This window comes from Halichoerus grypus, chromosome 9 (genome assembly GCF_964656455.1).
Source record: "Halichoerus grypus chromosome 9, mHalGry1.hap1.1, whole genome shotgun sequence".
Taxonomy (NCBI): domain Eukaryota; kingdom Metazoa; phylum Chordata; class Mammalia; order Carnivora; family Phocidae; genus Halichoerus; species Halichoerus grypus.
The window spans coordinates 101,748,814-101,768,137 of NC_135720.1; the positions used below are offsets into that span (position 1 = coordinate 101,748,814).

General features: G+C 38.5%; 1 pseudogene; it reads left to right on the forward strand.

The window, feature by feature from the left end:
- Positions 1 to 2,111: 2,111 nt before the first annotated feature.
- LOC118551254 (small nucleolar RNA U3) lies at positions 2,112 to 2,213 on the forward strand (annotated as a pseudogene).
- The last annotated feature ends 17,111 nt before the right edge of the window (positions 2,214 to 19,324 follow it).

A 19,324-nucleotide genomic window follows, 5' to 3' on the forward strand; every position in this document is an offset into this window, starting at 1 on the left:
CTCATAACCATGCCCCCCTCTTTTAAAATGAAAATGCAAGTTTCTGGAGTCATGCTTGATTCCCTAATTAATAACTGGTGAGTATTTTAACACTTTTCTTCAAAGAACCAAATATGTCAGCATCCAACTATTCAGTGTCCACGTTGAGTATCCAAGCCTACATTATGTCATTTCTTTATCATGCTACTCTCTTGTCACTTCACCCCTCCCTTGGGTGAATAAGACATTGAAGGCCAAACCCCATCCATTTTACTGTTGCTTAGCAAGTTTTATAAAGGGCTAAGCTAAGAGAAGATATTTATAGGGAGTGTACATTATATCTGTATGTCTATATAGATCTATACATCTATACATCTATATGTAAAGGGGGAGAGAGGGAAAGCATTCCAACAATATTTAAAATATATTGTAAATATATAAAATGTTTTTTAATTTTCCAGAGTATGATATATTTTTAATTATCCAAATTGCCCAGAAGAGCACCTCTATTGGTTATATGTTCAGTGAGTGTTAGAGGTTTTCCAAAAGAAGAAATAAAGTCATTAGTTACTAGAGCATTGAATACAAAGGAACATAGATCTTCACTAAGTGAAATTGAGAACTAGGAGATTTTAAAGGATATATTGAAATTTTTAGAAATGAATTCAATCTTGGCTGTAACTCACAAGGTTCATGCACAGGAAGATTTGGGTTGCAAGTTTCCTAAAACAGAAAGCAATTTCATTATTTCCCACCACCACCCCTTCAAATCCATTTCCTAAATTTGCTCAGCCCTGCTCCAGGATGAAATCTTTAGCAATGAGGAACTCCCAAAACACACAGGCCTTTGTAGTGTTTCTATTGAATTTGGATTTTAAAAGCCTTACAGAAGTCTTTGATGGGCCCTGTAAAAAAAAAAAAATATGTCACACCCTATCCCCAATATTGAAAGTTGACTGATGTGTTATTCCCGAGATAAAGCACACTGCTGATGTCATAACTTCTTCTGGAATGATTGTTATTGTTTGTTTTGCAAGGGGGAGAAATACTAATCATGGATGTTTCTGCCACTTTTGAACTTGTTATTTCAAATTGAACCAATAGATGTCACTGTTCAGTCTTCTAGGAAGCCATGTGGGACAGAACCCAGGTGGAACTTGGAGTCCTATGCCCCATAATTGGTGACAGACTGATGAGCCGACACCTAAGGATGCCTCAACCTCTCCGAAAGACACAGATTTAACCTCTTCCTAACTTCCAACTTACAGCAAACATAGGACTTCTCAACCCACCCATGACCCTCCCCGTGCCCAGTGGCTGGGGCTCCTGTCACCTTCCACACACAGTTTGAGGACAGTCATGTGGTTAATGTTCGTTCAAAATCCTTCTTCCTAGGAGCTCTAAGAAGTGGAGCTGTCGGAAAGAGAAGCCTCTGGCTGCCAGCCTCCCTTCCCCCACCACCACACCCCATCCTCACCATCTCAAGTGTTGCCCCAAGTCCAAATTTACCTGTAGAACTCCTAATTCCCTTTTGATTGTGCCTCCTTCTGGTGAATTCTCTCCTCGCCACAGATTTCCCATTCCCACTGCCTGACCTGTCCTGTCCTCCACTTTAGATGCAAAATTGTAAGATAAGGGTTTGGGTCCTGCTGCGACACCCACCCTCTGATCTGGAGCAGATTATTTGAACTCTCTGGACCCCGGTCATTTCATCTATAAAGTGAGTAATATCATTCTTACCCACCACTCATGCTTCTTGTAGAAACAGTAGGACGTTGGATGTGAAAGCACATTGCAAATGGGGAGTACTGTTTGCTTATTATGTGCTGGGACACCTGCTTTTCCCAAACGTGCCCATCCATGAGTATACTATTGAATGACAAATTTCCTCTGGGGGGTCCTATGCCAAATAAACGTATGCTTGGGTAACAATTGAAGTAATTATCGAACATCTACTGTTAACCCAGGATAAGGCAGGATAAGAGATATGTATCACAGACTTACCTAGACTTAAGGAGTATAACTCTCATTTTGGACAGAGAAAAAAAGACACAATTAATGATCAGAAAATAATAATACAAGAATATAAAACAATAGAATGCTGACATATTTGGTTTTAAAACAAGGAAATAAAGACTATACTTTCAGGGATCATTTCTATAGTTTGTTACTAAAACAAGGAAATAATGATGTGATCTGAGAAATTAACTAGATGGGGAGTTCTAATGGGCAGTGAGAACCACGGAGGGTGTTTTCAGCCGGGAAATGACATAAGCAAGGGTCTGGAGGCAAAACTGAGCATAAAGCATGTAAAGAACAGAAGCTATCTGCTTCAGGGAATAGAGTCCATGATGGTGAGAAGTGAGATCCACCTTGGCTTGGTGAAATGGGATCTTGTTCCGGAGGACCTAACATGCCTGGCAGAGAAGTTACTTTTGCGTTATCATATGTGGGCTTATTCTTTTCTGGATCCACTGATCAGAATTTGTATTATTCAAGTTTGGCAATAAAACATTTGAGGGTAGGTGTTTCCAATTCTTTTCAAAAGTACAACTTAGGTAGTTTCCTGAGGCAGAGTGAGACAATTCGGAAGTGGAAAATCCTAAACATATTGGTTATTCTGGGACTCTTCCTCATACACTGCAAGCTCATTTTCAACTCCACACTTTGCACATGGGGTGCCCCCTACATGTAGCTTCTGTACCCTTTCTTCCTAGACTTATTCAAATTCCACTTGACCCTCAGGTCCCTGTCCACAGTCCACATCCTTCGGAAGGTGAATCTGGCTCCTTCAATACCTACTTGAGGAAAGAGCCTCTCTTCCCTTCACTCTTTAAAGTTCCCTGAGAGGTACTTCATCATGCTTAAATTACTTAATTCTTCTTCTTGTTTACCCACCCGTGTGTAAAATAACTCTTAGTCCTAAAGGGAAAAGGTGGAGGTACCAATGCATAGAAACAGAACATCACTGGCTAGGGCTCATTCTCATTACTCTGTGGGGGTGTTGTTTCATCACTGGAGTAGGATGAAAGCAGGATGAAGCAATGGGACCATCACAAGGGTTTCTGCAGAACGACACTAACCGTACTACTTAAAATATGAGTGAAACCCATAGTCGTGATTCTACTTGTTCAGAGATCCGTCTAAGGGAATTCCTTTTTCAGTATTGAATGGGCCTGAGTTACTTCACTGTGTAAATACCATAAGACTGGTTATGTGCTTTCCCATTTTACCTCCTGTATCGGAAGACTGCCTATGGCACATGGCTTCCCATCTTCCCACGTGCTCAGACCCTTCACCACCATATCTGCCGATCCCTGGGAGAACACCCGCAATCAAAACCAACACTTCTCCACCAGCTGCACGTCTGAATCACCTGCACACTTATTTTCGCTTTTTTTGTGTGTTAGCTATTGGTTGTGTTCTAGTTGTTCTTCAAACACTGTGGTCGAAGGACAACTTCCAGAGACTATGATAGCTATGGAAAGATCATTTCCAAGAGAGTCCAATAGTAGTCAGAGCCTACCAAATTCTGGAGCCATGGAAACTTTCTTTTCTGTCACAGTATCTCCTGGTACTAGTGCTCGGAGAGACAGCATACCCAGAGAAATGCTGCTTTAGTAAGCTGCATTAAAGAATCAAGAATTAAAATAACGCATTTGTGACTGGAGATTCTACAAGTATATGGCACGTAGAGAAAGTTAGCTTTCAGTGGAAATACAGGAGCTTTTGGCTGCTATGGAAATATTGCATAACACTGGAAGAACTTATTTGAAGAGTCTAATATTTCAGGGAAGGTGTGAGAAGGTTGCAAGAGAAGCATCCTGTCTAACAGTGGAGAAAAAATAAATAAATGACCTCTCAAGATCGCCACTGAATTTATGATTCTCTGCAAAGATACAAAGTAACCTCTTGGAGTAAATTATATGTGATTATTCACATTATTCACATCAGCATAAGCCTTTAAGCAATAAAATATACCCTATTGCCTTCACATTTGCTAATTAATGGTCCTTTTGACCATGAATTATACTGTTAAGGCTGTTCTCATAATAGCTTATTACAGAAAAATCTGAAAACATCCCCATTCCTCATCACTCATAAAAATTTTAAATATTTTGTGTTACTAAAATTAACCTGAAAAAAATCCTTTATGATTCCACAATAAAAACTGAAAGGTAACTTGAGACATAGGCAGACCCAAATCCTCAGGTCTAAACTGGACACACTTACAAAACAGCTATTTAGCAACTATGGAAAAAAGAATGGCAAAGAAGCACCTCTGAAGAGGAAATAAACACAATAAATGAGTATTGAGGAGGTCAGTACAATTCTGTTCACTTTATTCGGTCTTAGAATTATCTTCAAAAAATGTTAGGCACTAAATTTTCCCTTTGATGGGCTAAGTTGTCTCTGGTGTTGGGCAGGAGTTAGCAAAAGGTTTGGGCATGTGAATGGCTACTTATGCAAAATGTTTGAGAGCGTTCTGCCCAAAATGAGCTTCCGCACCTGCTTTTGGCCTCCTCTGGCCTCTGAGACATTTGTCATTTTTTGCCTTAAGGGATTATCACCCCAAAATATATTGCTAGGTATATATTATCTGAGAATAAAAGATTTTAGTCTATCAACCCCCATGAAAACTTTAACATGAGGGAGTTTATGAAATTAATTACTTGATACCTAGCAGCAGCCAATGGAGATGAAATTAGGTGTGATAGAGCTTTTATCAATTATGGCACAGAGAAAGGAGGTGGAAACTGTGTAATCCTTGGGTACATTTGAAAGAGCATGAGGATCATGAAATGTCTAAAAAGTTAACAAAGAAGCAACCAGAAGCTAGGGAAAGGATGTCAAAGAAAGATGAGCAACAGGAATTGAAATATTCAAATTTTACGGGTAAATTTGTTAGTGTTTATCTTATGTTGTTAAGATAAAACATAAGCTGGGACACCTGAGTGGCTCAGTTGTTTAAGTGACTGCCTTCGGCTCAGGTCATGATCCTGGAGTCCCTGGATCGAGTCCCATATCGGGCTCCCTGCTTAGCAGGGAGTCTGCTTCTCCCTCTGACCCTCCCCCCTCTTGTGCTCTCTCTCTCTCTCATTCTCTCTCTCTCAAATAAATTAAAAAATCTTAAAAAAAAAAAAAAGAATGAGTTTATAAAGATAAAACGTAAGCAAGGCAACATACGTTTTTAAAAATTTGAAAGTCCTATGGATGGCTTCTATAGGTCTTTATGAAGTGGGTGTTTGCCCATTTTTACTACTGTCTTCAAGGATTACCCACAATAAGTCCAAAAGAAAGATCTGTGGTTAGGTTCATTTTGCCATCAACTCCAGAAATTTGTGCCACTCATTAGACTAGTGTTTTATGGTGAGGGGCTAACAACACAGAACCAGACATCTTTGCTCCGTAAGCCCAGTGGCCAGCACAGGTCCATCACTGTGCAGGAAGGAGATGATTACAGACCAGGAAGTGGAGTTTTCCTTGGCTCCTTTGTTCTACTCTGTCCTCCTCACCCTCACGCTCTGCCTCCCGGTGGAGCACAGGTGTCTCCTGCCGTGGCCCCTTTCCTTTCCTGTCAAATTCTTCTCTTAAAAAAATGGAGTTGATACATTTTGTTGACGTGGTAGGATGTTCACAATATATTTGGGGAAAAAAAACCTAATTATTGAAGAGCTATGAAACTTTTTTAAGAGAAAGAAAAGTATAGAAAGAAATATTTAGAAAAATATATGCCGAGGGATTATTTAATTAATTAATTAATTATTTAATAAAACATTATTTAATGTTTACTTTTTATTGGGGGGGTACTTGATGATACAGCTATTTTCTAATTATGCAACATGGCTGTTACTTTCATATCTATCGTCCACATTTTTAATAAAGGATTTGTTAAGATTATTTATAATTAATGAAAAGTCTACACTCAGGCGCCTGGGTGGCTCAGTCGGTTAAGCGTCTGCCTTCGGCTCAGGTCATGGTCCCAGGGTCCTGGGATCGAGCCCCGCATCGGGCTCCCTGCTCGGCGGGAAGCCTGCTTCTCCCTCTCCCACTCCCCCTGCTTGTGTTCCCTCTCTCGCTGTGTCTCTCTCTGTCAAATAAATAAATAAAATCTTTAAAAAAAAAAAAAGTCTACACTCATCCATGTGTTCATTTGTATAAATATTTAATGACCACAGATTATGTACCAGGCCCCTTCTGAGTCCATGAGTTACTTCCCCTGGGGCTTTGCCGTTAATGGGGCACCTCACAGGAGCTGAGATAGAAGATTTTTCCGCAAAGGACTCTACTCAGAGCTCTGAAATCCCACCACACAAGCAGCAGCTCAAATCCGTGCTCCTGATCATGAGCCAGCACTGTGTTGCGTGTATGTCGGCCACAGGTCAGAGCCCCAGGTGACACCTTGGGGATTTTCTCCCCAGTAATTTTGTCTCTTCTTGCTCACTGAGTGTTCTGTAAATTCAATAAGCACAGCCGGGCTCTTCATGATGATTTCTTTTTTCTGTGTGAGCAGCTACAAGTGCTTCCTGTGCATCGAGCAGTAACAATACCCATACTAATAGGTTGTCGATCAAATCTGTCACCCAAAGATTTGGATTCTTGGGCAAATATAAGGATATTGTATTTTTCTTTTATATGTTAAAAGGAAAGTTACAGCAGTTCAACAGGCAAAGTGGCAGTCAAGAAATAAAAGTAATAATGTGGGGGCTCAGAAACCCCCCATCCAGGTCAGCAGAGAGGGCACCTTTATCTATTAGTGGTGCTAATGAGATCCCTGCCTTCTCTACAGGGGAACTGTTCACAACCACAAAGAAAACTTTTGATCAGCAGAGGTGGGCTGTCACACAAAAATGCATATACACCCTTCAGCTTTTTCCGCCATGGTTAAATATGATGTTAGTGAAGAAAAAAAATAGTTCGAATTTTTTTCAACCCGCTTCACTAGAAATGGCAGGAAACATGGGGAGGGAGGGAGGGAGGCAGGGAGGCAAAAAGGAAGGAAAGAAGAATATTTTCCTCTACAGAACCAAGCCAGCAAGAGAGCAATCAATTCAATTCGATAACTTCTAAGTCATGTAAAAATGGGCAGAGTTGTCTGTTCAGAATAATAACCACCGGGTCAATTTATTCCGAAGCAGATTCAGCTTGAACCAAATTGGCAAGTCCCAGGTAATAGGAGAATTGTGAGCCATGGGAAGGCCTGCTTTAATATTATCTCTAATTTTTCCTATTAATTCTTTGAAGTATCCACTGTCATGTAACTCCTATTTCAACCATCTCTCCTCTCCTGAATTTCTGAGTAACAAGTTTTACGTTAATTTATCCCCACATTCTTTCCAACCCACTCACTTCCCCCAGGTAAAAGGAATGAGGCCCAAATTTCATATAATAATTACCATTTGAATTGCCAGCCCTGGATACTTTTCACTCACAGAACAAGGGGTCCCTCCAACTCAAGTTCCAGATGACATTGCTGGGCTCTGGCCTGGGGCCCATTCTTCTCTTCCTCTCCCCGGCACCCAATACACCCGAGCCCTTCCTTGGGAAGCAATCCCACAGCCCAAAAGTCTGCAGATAATCAAGGTGGCACCTGGCCTCAAGCCTACAGGAAACTGTCAACCCCAGAGATGAAACTGGACCCTCAGGATTCCCGTCAACATTGTTACAGAACACCAGACCTGCCCATCCTGCTCGAATTGGGAACACTTTTGTCTGCACCTTCATTGGGAACATTTTCTTTCCCCCTCCAGCCCTCAAATTTTAGTGTAAAAAGACACTTGGACAAAGTAAAACAACATTTAAGAAAGGGTCAGAAATTCCCTTTTTACTTCTCAAATTCAAATACTCCAACCCTGAACTCAGACATCTCTACAGATCAGGTTAGCAGTGATTTATAGCAATGAAGTTGCCCTCGGTAATTATAACGGCCAACACGAAGCACATGCAGAATTTTAAGCAATTGAATCTATTCATTCCTTCTCGAAAAGAAAACCACACCACACAAGGTTTAAAAAAAAAAAATAGGAGGAACAAATAGAGAAGACACACAGTTTTTGGCACGAAACCCAGATACTTCAGACGGATCAGAAACTGCAGTTTTACAGTTTCCCATTGTTCTACTGCTCAGCGCCTGCCTTGTTTTATTCCTGCTCTGAAATTCTGTTTCTGAGATGTCTTCGAAGCATAAAGTTGATAAGCCTTAGTTGATAGATTTCGGCCTAAACTCAACAGGAGAAAAAAAGTCCAATTAACTTCATCAATGTACAGTGGTATTCAGAATAAAGATGCAGACGGAAGGACTCTAACTTGCTCCTAGCTTTCACTGCCACAAAGACAAAGGGGAGGGCAGGGGATCCCATTGTCTGTGTGCCCGGTGAATCATGACTCGCCCATCCTCATAATTCCCTCCGACTGACCTTTCCATGCAAAGTCCTATTTTCAAACAGTAAATCTTAAGAATCTGTTGTTTCTTAGTTATTCCATCCCCTGGTTAAAACTCACCAATTTAAAGGACTGCCAGAAAGAAGTTTCTCTCCCTGGGCTTCTCGGACTGGGTTTACTCAGATCTTGCAATGTCTTCTTATTGGTTCTTCCCAAAGCAAACGCTACTACTGTGCACTTGAACTGCTTTTAAACATTATCAAGTGAAAGGTATTCATTTTCTAGACTTTCCTGCTCTCTCCACCCCTCTGCTGAAAAGACCAATCATATCTTTGGAAAAAATAATCTCATCTTATTGAATTATGAGGAGAGATGCAATTTTTGGAAGCTTAACTTTTTGGTGATTAAAAAACCAGCAGCAGCTACTTGGCCCCTATATTGATCGGAAACTAGAATAACACCGTTTGCTGACTGTGCTTTAAAACACCGTATCCTCGCTTTTTTTCTTTGCAGTTTTCAACATCTCAGATCAATCTTTAAATAATCAAGAATTAAATCCGAAAGCTTTTATTAATTGTTTGTCTTCTTAGGCCATTTTTTTTTTTTTATCAAAACATACTCTGTTCAATTACCTAATATAATTGCTTGAGAAAGACCACGAAAATAGAAAAAGAGGCTCACACATCATATTTAAATCCTAAAAATTAACACTTTTTCCTCACCTGGATTACAGCCCTAAAAGGTGTGTCAGCAAGGAAAATGAGGCTTTTCTGCTGCGGCATGAAGCAGCCTCAGGCTCGAATGTCCAGCCCGGAACAGGTTCGCTCCCCATTACCCGCACGGTGCTTAGCGCTTCCCACGCCTTGTTCCGTACAAGACCACAGCAATGCTATGAGGAAGGTTTGGTTGTTACCCTTTTTTTCTGTTGATGGGAATACTGGGATACAGAGAAATTCAGCACCTGCATAAAGTTTATACTGCTCAGCTCCTGGGATACTCTTGTTAAACTTTGGGACTAGGTCAGGGAAGCCCTTAACCCACACCTAACAATGCTTCAAATAAGTTTTCATGGGGAAAACTGGGTAATTCTATTTATTTTAAAGAAAAAAAAAACGTTAACGTCTCAATAAACACAGTCATTTTAGGCAAGCCTTCTAAAAAACAAGATGATTTCAGACCAGGCCCCAAAAAGAAATTTTCCCAGATTTTCCAATATAATCTGTTTTAAATATCCTATCCCACCAACACTGTGATTGTGCTTTTCCAATCATATGATCTCATCTATTTTTTTATTCATTTATTTGAAAGAGAGAGAGTGAGTGAGCATGAGCAGGAGGGAGAGGGAGAAGCAGGATCCCTGCCAAGCCGGGAGCCTGATGTGGGGCTCGATCCCAGGACCCTGAGATTACAACTTGAGCTGAAGGCAGATGCTTAACCGACTGAGCCACCCAGGCGCACCATGATCTCATTTTTTTTAATTTCAGTTTTATTGAGATATAACTGACATACGAAATTCTCAGATATTTAAAGTGGACATCATATACATAGTGAAAAAATTCCCCTCCACTAATACCTCCATCACCTCACATATTTTATTTATGTATTTATGTATGTATGTATATATTTATTTATTTATTTTTATTTTTTGGTGAGACCATTGAAGTTCTATTCTCTTAGCAAATTTCAATTGTCTAGTACAGTGCTATCAACTCTAGTCGCCAGACCTTATCCATCTTATAGCTGAAAGTTTGTACCCTTTGCCAACCTCTTCCTATTTCTCCCAACACCCAGGCCTGGCAACCGCTTTTTTACTGTTTCTCTGAGTTTGATTTTTTTTTTTTTTTAGATTCCACATATAAGTGATACCATCAGTATTTGTCTTTGCCTGGCTTATTTCACTTAGCATAATGCCCTCAAGGTCCATCCATGTTTTCACAAAAGGATTTCTTTCTTTCTCATGGCTGAATAATATTCTATTCTATATATGTATACGAATATCTATATGGAGATATAGATAGATAGATATATATCATCTTCTTTGTTCATCCTTGGATGGACTCTTAAGTTGTTTCCATATTTTGCTATCCATATGATTCCATTTTTTAAAAGATTCTCATCATAAGTCATGCCTCAATTCATCTCCCACGCACCCACTTACTCTTCGTCTGGAGATAAGATACCTAGTTTTTTTTTTAAAGGTTTTATTTATTTATTTGACAGAGAGACACAGCGAGAGGGAACACAAGCAGGGGGAGTGGGAGCGGGAGAAGCAGGCTTCCCACGGAGCAGGGAGCCTGAGGCAGGGCTCAATCCCAGGACCCTGGGATCATGACCTGAGCCAAAGGCAGACGCTTAACGACTGAGCCACCCAGGCGCTCCTAAGATACCTAGTTTTTAAAAGCCTGGACTTAGAGGACAAATTTGTCTTTCTTGGAGGTGTATGATTTTTTTAAAACTTAAATGTCATTATATATCTCTCCAAAGAATGATGCTGGAATGAGAATAATGAAAAGATGCTTAAATGGGTTGTGGGGAGAGGTACAGAATAGTACAAAGAACACTGATTTCCTTGATGTGCCTGCAGATTCTCTACTAAGATCAAACTACCCCTTGTGTATAAATTCAGGCTTGCCACAAAATGAAATCTCTGACTGTAGATTCAGCAGACCCAAGTTCCAGGGTTAGTTACCCTTACAGTCTGTATGAAAAGATAACTAGCAGTTAGAGAAAGTCAGAGTTAAGTGTCCAAGAAGAAGCCCAAACACTGAATTTCAAGGAGAAGACACCAATGGTTTGGAAGATGTTGACATCATCTATGTGATATAATAGTGTCCATATGACAAAAGGGTAATATTCTCTATTTAAAAGAAAAGAATATCAGTTTGTCCACTATAAGTCAGGAAATCTACTAGGTGCTGAGGATACAACAGTAAAAAGACAAAGTTTGTTCCTGCCTTCATAGAGTTTCCATTTTAATGGGGGTTCAAGGTCACTACACAAAAAAATTTTTTTCTCCAAGTTTTTATTTAAATTCCAGTTAGTTAACATACAGTATAATATTAGTTTCAAGTGTAGAATTTAATGATTCATCACTTACATACAACACCCAGTGCTTATCACAAGTGCCCTCCTTAATCCCCATCACCTATTTAACCCATTCCCTCCACCTCCCCTCCAGTAACGCTTTTTTCTCTATAGTTAAGAGTCTGTTTCCTGGTTTGCCCCTCTTTGTTTTTTAGTCCCCATGTTCATCTGTTTTGTTTCTTAAATTCCACAAATAAGTGAAATCATATGACATTTGTCTTTCTCTGACTGACTTATTTTGCTCAGCATGATACTCTCTAGTTCCAGCCATGTCATTGCAAATGGCAAGATTTCATTCTTTTTTGATGGTTGAGTAATATTCCATTGTATACATATATACTGCGTCTTCATTATCCATTCATCTGTCGATGAACATTTGTGCTCTTTCCATAATTTGACTATTGTTGATAATGCTGTTATAAACATTAGGGTGCATGTATCTCTTCAAATCAGTATTTTTGTATCCTACAACACAAAAATTTTTAATTAGAGTTGGGATAAATACCTATCCAATAAGCATTAATAGGAATTTAAAATGTCTCCAAAATCTTGTGGCAGTAAATCACTATTTTAGAAATAAACAAATGGGCCAATGGAAGTGAGAGGATATACTTCCTAAGGATACTGAAGTAGGTAAAAACATCAAACCCAGGACAAGAATCCCTTTATCAGATCCAGCACCTAACCGCTGTTGGGACCCCAGTATCCACCCAAGACAAGAAACTGTGAAGTGCACATCTCACACACCTCAGGAGCTCAGCCAAAAGTATCTCAGTGCCACCACCAGGACAAGAGTTTCTAGCATCTAGTCCACTGAACTGTGATCCCCAAATGTTACATAGTCCCAAATAATCTTGAACCTCTCCTTTGTAAAACTGGCAACTACCTTTTTTACGTGCCTGACAGAAAAATTCATGAGAACAGAAATTATGTCTCTTGGTCATTGACAGTGTTCTCAGGGCCAAGCACAATATCAGAAACATACTCAGTAGGCACGCAGGAAATATTTGTTGAGTGAATCAATTGGTGAAAAGGAGGAAGGAAAAGAGTTCCGTGTTAGAAGTAGAACAAGAGGCATGGAACCAGGATGACATTGCCGAGATCCTATACAGTGAGACTTGATAATGTTGACTCATCTCCTCATGAAAAAAGAAAAAGAGTATAGGAGTCTGAGTTTACTTTTATCTCTTCTTTCTTGCTTCTAAATTCTTCAGATGATTAGCCATGGTACTATTTTTCTGACCCTTCAATACAGCCTTTTACTTATAAGCTCTTTATTAAGCCTCAGGCTCCAGATTTTGATAAAGGAAGACTTTCTTGTTTGTTCATTTTTCCTTAATCTCCTTTCTTGTCATCTTGACTTATCACCAATAACACTCAAAGAGATGGTTTCAAGTTAATGCTGCATCCCTGAAATTTAACATATAAACTTGGGCATCAAGAAAGATGCAGAATTGTTCCTCCATTTAGATAAGGAAAGCAATCATTGTAAAAAGCCATCTCAATGAATGTTCCTTCCATACAGAAAGCAAAACAAAACAAAACAAAAAACTATGCATCAACTAAACTGAAGTAATCCAACTTGTCACTTGAGCTACAACAAATAATTTATCTAGCAACATTTTATTTTCAGAATATTAGCCTGTACTGTTTCTGGGGTCATGGTTTTGAAGGATTGCTTTCATCTTAGCTGGGAACAAACTTGAATTTATCTAAATCATTTCACAGGATGCAATAATTATTTTAGATATCCACGCCCTATAACAAATTACTTGATAAATAAATTAGTACAACATTTAAGTTTTATGATAGCTAGCTATTTTTCAGTTCTCTTTATTTCCTCCTCAGGGCCTTGGCCCTTTCTCCGGCTGGAAGATTCACATTGCAGACATCTTCAAGGATTTCCCTCTCACCTCCTATGAAACTATGAGACTCCTATGTCACTCTGTCCTTCCCTGACACCACTTTCTGCCTTGAGAGAGTTTCCAAGTGTGACCAAAGGAGGAAGAATCCAGACTTCCCAAGTTGAAGAGCTAGAGTTGGGAGGTTAAAAAAAAAAAAAAAAAGGCAGGAAAATGCCATCTCTAATGAGTAGATAAATCAACCAATCAAAACTGACTCAGATCTGAGGCAAATGTTAGAATTTAGCAGGCTAGGACATTAAAACAGTTGTTATGACTATGTTCCACATGTATGTTTGAAAGTTACCTAGAGGCATGGAAAATATAAAATATAAAAATGTCCCAAAGCAAACTTCTAAAAATGAAAACTACAATGTCCAAGATAAAAATATATATATATATATATTCTAGATGGGAGTGACAGTACATTAGACAAACTAGATCAGAAAAAACTGGTGAATTTGAAGAAAAAGTAATAAAAACTCAAAATGCAGCATATAGAGAAAAGAGAAATTCAAAAAAATTAAAAGTGAATCAGAAACCCCTGGGGGGCTCAGTCAGTTAAACGTCTGCCTTCAGCTCAGGTCATGATCCTGGGGTCCTGAGATGGAGCCCCTAGTTGGGCTCCCTGATCAATGGGGAGTCTATGTCTCCCTCTCCCTCTGTCACTCCCTGCTGCTTTTGCTCTCCCTCTCTCTCAAATAAATAAATAAACTCTTTAAAAACAGATAAATATAACAAAAAAATTAAAAATGAATCAGTGGGCTGTAGGACATCTTCAAATGGCCTAATATATGTGTAATTGGAGTCACTTTAGCAGGAAAATGTTCCAAAAAATATTTGCATTTTTTTCAAATTTGAGTAAAACTCTAAACCCGCAGATCCAAATTCAATAAACTCCAAGTATAAGACACACAAAGAAATACTACGTCAAGGCACATCATAATTGATTTGTTTAAAACCAGTGATTGTAAGAAATTTTAGAAGAAGCCAGAGAAAAAGGTCACATCACACACAGAGGAACAAAGATTTTCTCACTAGAAACAATGCAAGAGAAAAAGGAGTGGGACAGAGTGTTAAAAGTAGTAAGGGGTAAGGGGGCAGGGGCAGAGATTTACTTAGAATTCTATAGATGGAGAAAATGCATTTCAAAAACAAAGGCTAATAAAGACAGTTTGAGACACAAAAGCTGAAAGAATTCAGCAGCAGCAAACCGACACTACACAAGAAGTGTTCAAAGAAGTCTTTAAGGTGGAAGGAAAATGATGCCAGATGGAAATACGGGTCTACACAAAGGAGTGAAGAACAATAGAAATACAATTATATGCATAAATATAATTATATACATAAAAGATATTTTTCTTATTACTTAAATCTCTTAGAAATTTCATTGTTTAAGCAAAAATAATAAAAATGTAGTGTAGGATGTACACCATATGTAAAAGTAAAGTGAATGACAACATCACAAAGAACAGGAATGAAGAAACAGAAGTATAATATTGTACAGTTCTTATGCTATATGTGAAGTGTCTATCACTTGAAGGTAGACTGTGTGATCAAAGATGTATATAATAATTCTTAAAGCAATCACCAAAATAACAAAAGAAAGAGTTGTAACTGATAAACCAACAACAGAAATAAGATGGTATCATAAAAGTAAAAGAGGAAAAGAAGAACAAAAGTTAGATGGTGTGTTAGTCAAGGTTCTTCAGAGAAACAACCAATAGGATGTGTGTGTGTGTGTGTGTGTGTGTTAGAGAGATTTATTATAAGAAATTGACTCACATGATTCTGGAGGCTAAGAAGTCCCAAGACCTGCATTAGACAAGCTAAGGACACAGGAGAGTAAATGATACAGTTCCAGTGTGAGCCTAAGACCTAAGAACCAGGATAGATGATGGTGCAAGTTTCAGTGAAGTCCAAAGGCAGGAGAAGATTGGGGTCCCAGCTTGAAGACACACAGTCTTCCTCTACTGCAGGAGGACACTTGTGATCTATTCAGGTTTTCGATTAACTGGACAGAGCCCATCTGCATTAGGGAGGGCAATCTGTTTTACTCAGTATATCAATTCAAAGGTTAATCTCATCCAGAAATATCCTTGTAGACACATCCAGAATAATGTTTAACCAAATATCCAGCACTCTGTGGCCCAGTCAAATTGACACATAAAATTAGCCATCACAGATGGGACAGGTAGAAAACAAACAACAAGATGAGAGATATAAACTTCACTATCAATAGCCACATTCAATGTAAATGGTCTAAACACCTAAATTAAAAGTCAGATATTATCTGATTGGGTAAGAAAGCAAGAACTAACTACATTTTGCCTACATGAAATGCACTTTAAATATAAAGACATAAATAGGTAAAAAAAAATTAAAGATGAAAAAGATATATCATACTAGTGATGAGGGAGCAGAAGGCAAGCTGAGGACAAAGCACAAGCTGACACCCCACAACACCTCCTCCCACTCCCAGGTGGAACATGTGTGACATTCCTCAGGTACTCTTAGCTGCCCTAAAGCTAAGGGAAGGAAAAACAAATGGTTAATGTATAGAGACTACAATCCTGCAAGACATGAGTTTCCCTCAGTTTACAAATGTCTTAGTGATTTACAAGGAAAAAGCATTCTTACCAATAACCTAACTTCCAGAAGGAAATGTAGATAAAATTAATGTCTTTATAACCGCTGCCCATTGACAAATACTTGAGGCAGGCAGAGCATAACATTTCCCAGGAAGCTCCCAACTGTCTTAATGTTAATGCTTTATTAGAGGGAAAAACAGCCTCAACTTGACAATGGCAAGGCTTCCAGTATCTTGTAGGTCCTCTTTAGCGTATGAAAGTTCTTTTGAAAACCTCCCTTTTTCCTTACCCCAACTCCCAAGTATATAATCAGCCATCCCTCATAACCCCAGTGCAGCAGCTCTTTCTGCCCACAGGTCCTGTCCCTGTGCTTTAATAAAGCCACTATTTTGCCCCAAAGTCATTTCAAGAATTCTTTCTTAACCCCGGATCTCACCTACATTCAAAAACTACATCACTAACACTGATCGAAAGAAAGCTGTTGTGGTTATATTAATATCAGAAAAAGTAAATTGCAGAGTGAAGAAAATTACAAGGAATAAAGGTCATTTCATAATAATAAAGGGTTGAATTCATCAAAAGTATGTAAACACATAATTTATAAAGAAGTTTCTCAAATCAATGACTTAAGATTCCATCTTAAGAAACTAGAATGAGAAAAGAACAAGTATAAACAGAAGAAAGGAAGTAATAAAGATAAAAATGAGAATCAATGAAACAGAAAACAGAAAAACAATAAAGAAAAATCAATAAAACCAGCAATGGCCATTAAACTGTTTCCTGAAAGAAAGAACAGGCCAAGGAATTGGGTATCCAATGGCATTTGCCTCAGTGAATGATTGAACAGTGGGAGGATGAAATTTATAACAATGCAGGTTTAGCTCAGTGATTTAAAACTTTAACTGAATCTTACGATCCCTTAGCAAGCTCATTTAAGTGCCTGGGCCCCACTGGGGATTCTAATTCAGGTCTTATTATGCATATTTAAAACCCTCCTCATGACTCTTATGAACTCACATCTCATGAAATAATGAGATAGAGTCCTCCTAAAGCAAACAATTCCTCAGAAATGAATGTGTGTGAGCAGTGACATCAAGAGAGCAAGAAATGGGAAGAGCATTGGACCCTTCACATCACAACATGCCCCAAGTCATAACGTAAGATGCCATCCATGAAACCCAACAGGAGAACCCAGTGTCCTCCAGATAATTGCTCAAAACATGATAGAATATAAAACACAGTGAAACATGAAATCAGCTACATACATTCTGAAATATCAGTCAGGGTCCATAGGTTCTAAAATAATGAGGACAGAACAAACTTCTCAAGAGAAACAAAGATCGAAAAAAAAAAAAATGAGTGAGAGAAACAAAGATCAAACAGCACCTCATGGAGAAACTTACCACAACTACCTAAAGAAAATTTTTTTTCACCTGATGACTATAACTAAGATGATGTTAAAAAAATAATGGTGATGATTGTAATAATAATAATTCCTACTGATTTTTTTTAAGATTTTATTTTTAAGTACCCAACATGGGGCTTGAACTTACAACCCCAAGATAAAGAGTTGCATGCTCTACCAGCTGAGCCAGCCAGGTGCCCCAATACTCCCTACTGTTTATTGAGTCACTACTCTATGCCAAACCTATACTTGTATAAGTATGTGCACATGTATGTGGGAGGGAGAGAGACTGTATTTGCCTAATAGTGGTATTTGCCTTATAAGAATGAGGAAGGAAACAGTCCCAAAAGCTAACTTCACAAGAATTTTTCACCCTAGATCAACAAGGCAATTATGCTCATCATATCCACATTTTAGGTTATTAAATGTTATTATTCCTTGATTGAACCACATAAACTTCCATGAACTATCCTGGCTTATCAGTTTAAGACCCAACAGGGGAGGTAGTGTGGGGCTGTCCACATGTTCCATCCAACACTCCCAAAGAGAAGCTCCTAAAAGCTCTCAGAGAAGAGGAGGTAGGGTTGCTGGCATATCAGCCACTGATCTTGATTCTGCACAGCTTCCCGCCCAAATGAAGCAGCAAGGAAGATGGAGTCCAAACCAGCTGAAGTATTACTGGGCACACTCGTGAGTTCTAGCGCAAGTCCCCAGAACACGTATAAATGCTGAATGTTGTGGTTAAATGAAACATGGAGCCTGTCAGATTTAAAAAAAAAAAAAAAAAAAACCTTGAAAAAGAGTTGTGTGGGTGTGTGTTTTGAAGGGAATTTATAGAAGTTCTCATGGAATTGGCTCTCCAGAGATTTACAGGGAGCAAAGTGCAGAAAGACTTCACAGAGACTTTCAAAAAGGAAAAAAAGTGAATGAAGTGAAGTAAATGATATTTTAAAACGTAGTTATTTTCGTACCAACTGAAATTTCCATTCAGATATAATTGGAGAATCCCTCAGGTGACACTTCCTCTCAATGAAAAAATGCTATAACATAATGACAGAATTTTAAAAATCTATCAACCCTCAAAATTTATTTTAACAACAAACAAAATTTTCCCGACCTTTCTCATGTTGACCAGGAACATAAATATGACAGCTAGTCAGCTAAAAACGGTGGGGATCATGGACTTCGACATGATGATTTCTGAACAATAGATTTTATTTACAAATTTTATATAAACTATTACTGCTGTTCATTACATATCTTTAACACAAAATGAAATGCAAACATTTTTTGCTTGTTCCTGTTTTCTAGTTATATTCTTTATATTGACTACAATTATGTAACAATGTATACCATGAATAATAAAATATAAAACAAGAATGACCAAGAAAAGTCTCTACATTCATACATATCCATGTGGGTGTGTGCATCACAGAACCTCTTTAATCAGATCTGTGTAGCTTTTTACTGTTACTTTAGACACAATTCTAACAAGCTTAGTTATCTGGCTTCCCTGACCACAGGATGTTGGAAAGAGATTAAAAGTACAGAGGTAGCATAATGTCCTCAAAGTTCATCTATATTGTAGCATATGACAGAATTTCCTTCCTTTTTTAAGGCTGAATAATATCCCATTGTATGTATATACCGTATTCTCTTTATTCATTATCTGTTGATGGACAGTTAGGTTGTTCCCAACCCTTGGCTGTTGTGAATGTAATAAACAATGGAGTGCCAATATCTTTTTGAGATCCTGTTTTCAATTCTTTTGGATAAATGTTCAGAAGTGAGATTGTACTTAGGACAAATACTGCTCAATCACTTATATGAGGATTTAAAGTAGTCCACTCATAAAAGCGGGAAGTACAATGGTGGTGGCCAGGGACTTCTGAGAGGTAAAAATGGGTTGCTGTTCAATGGGTATAGATTTTAAGTCATGCAAGATAAAAAAAGTTCTAGAGATCTGCTGTATGGTAATGTTC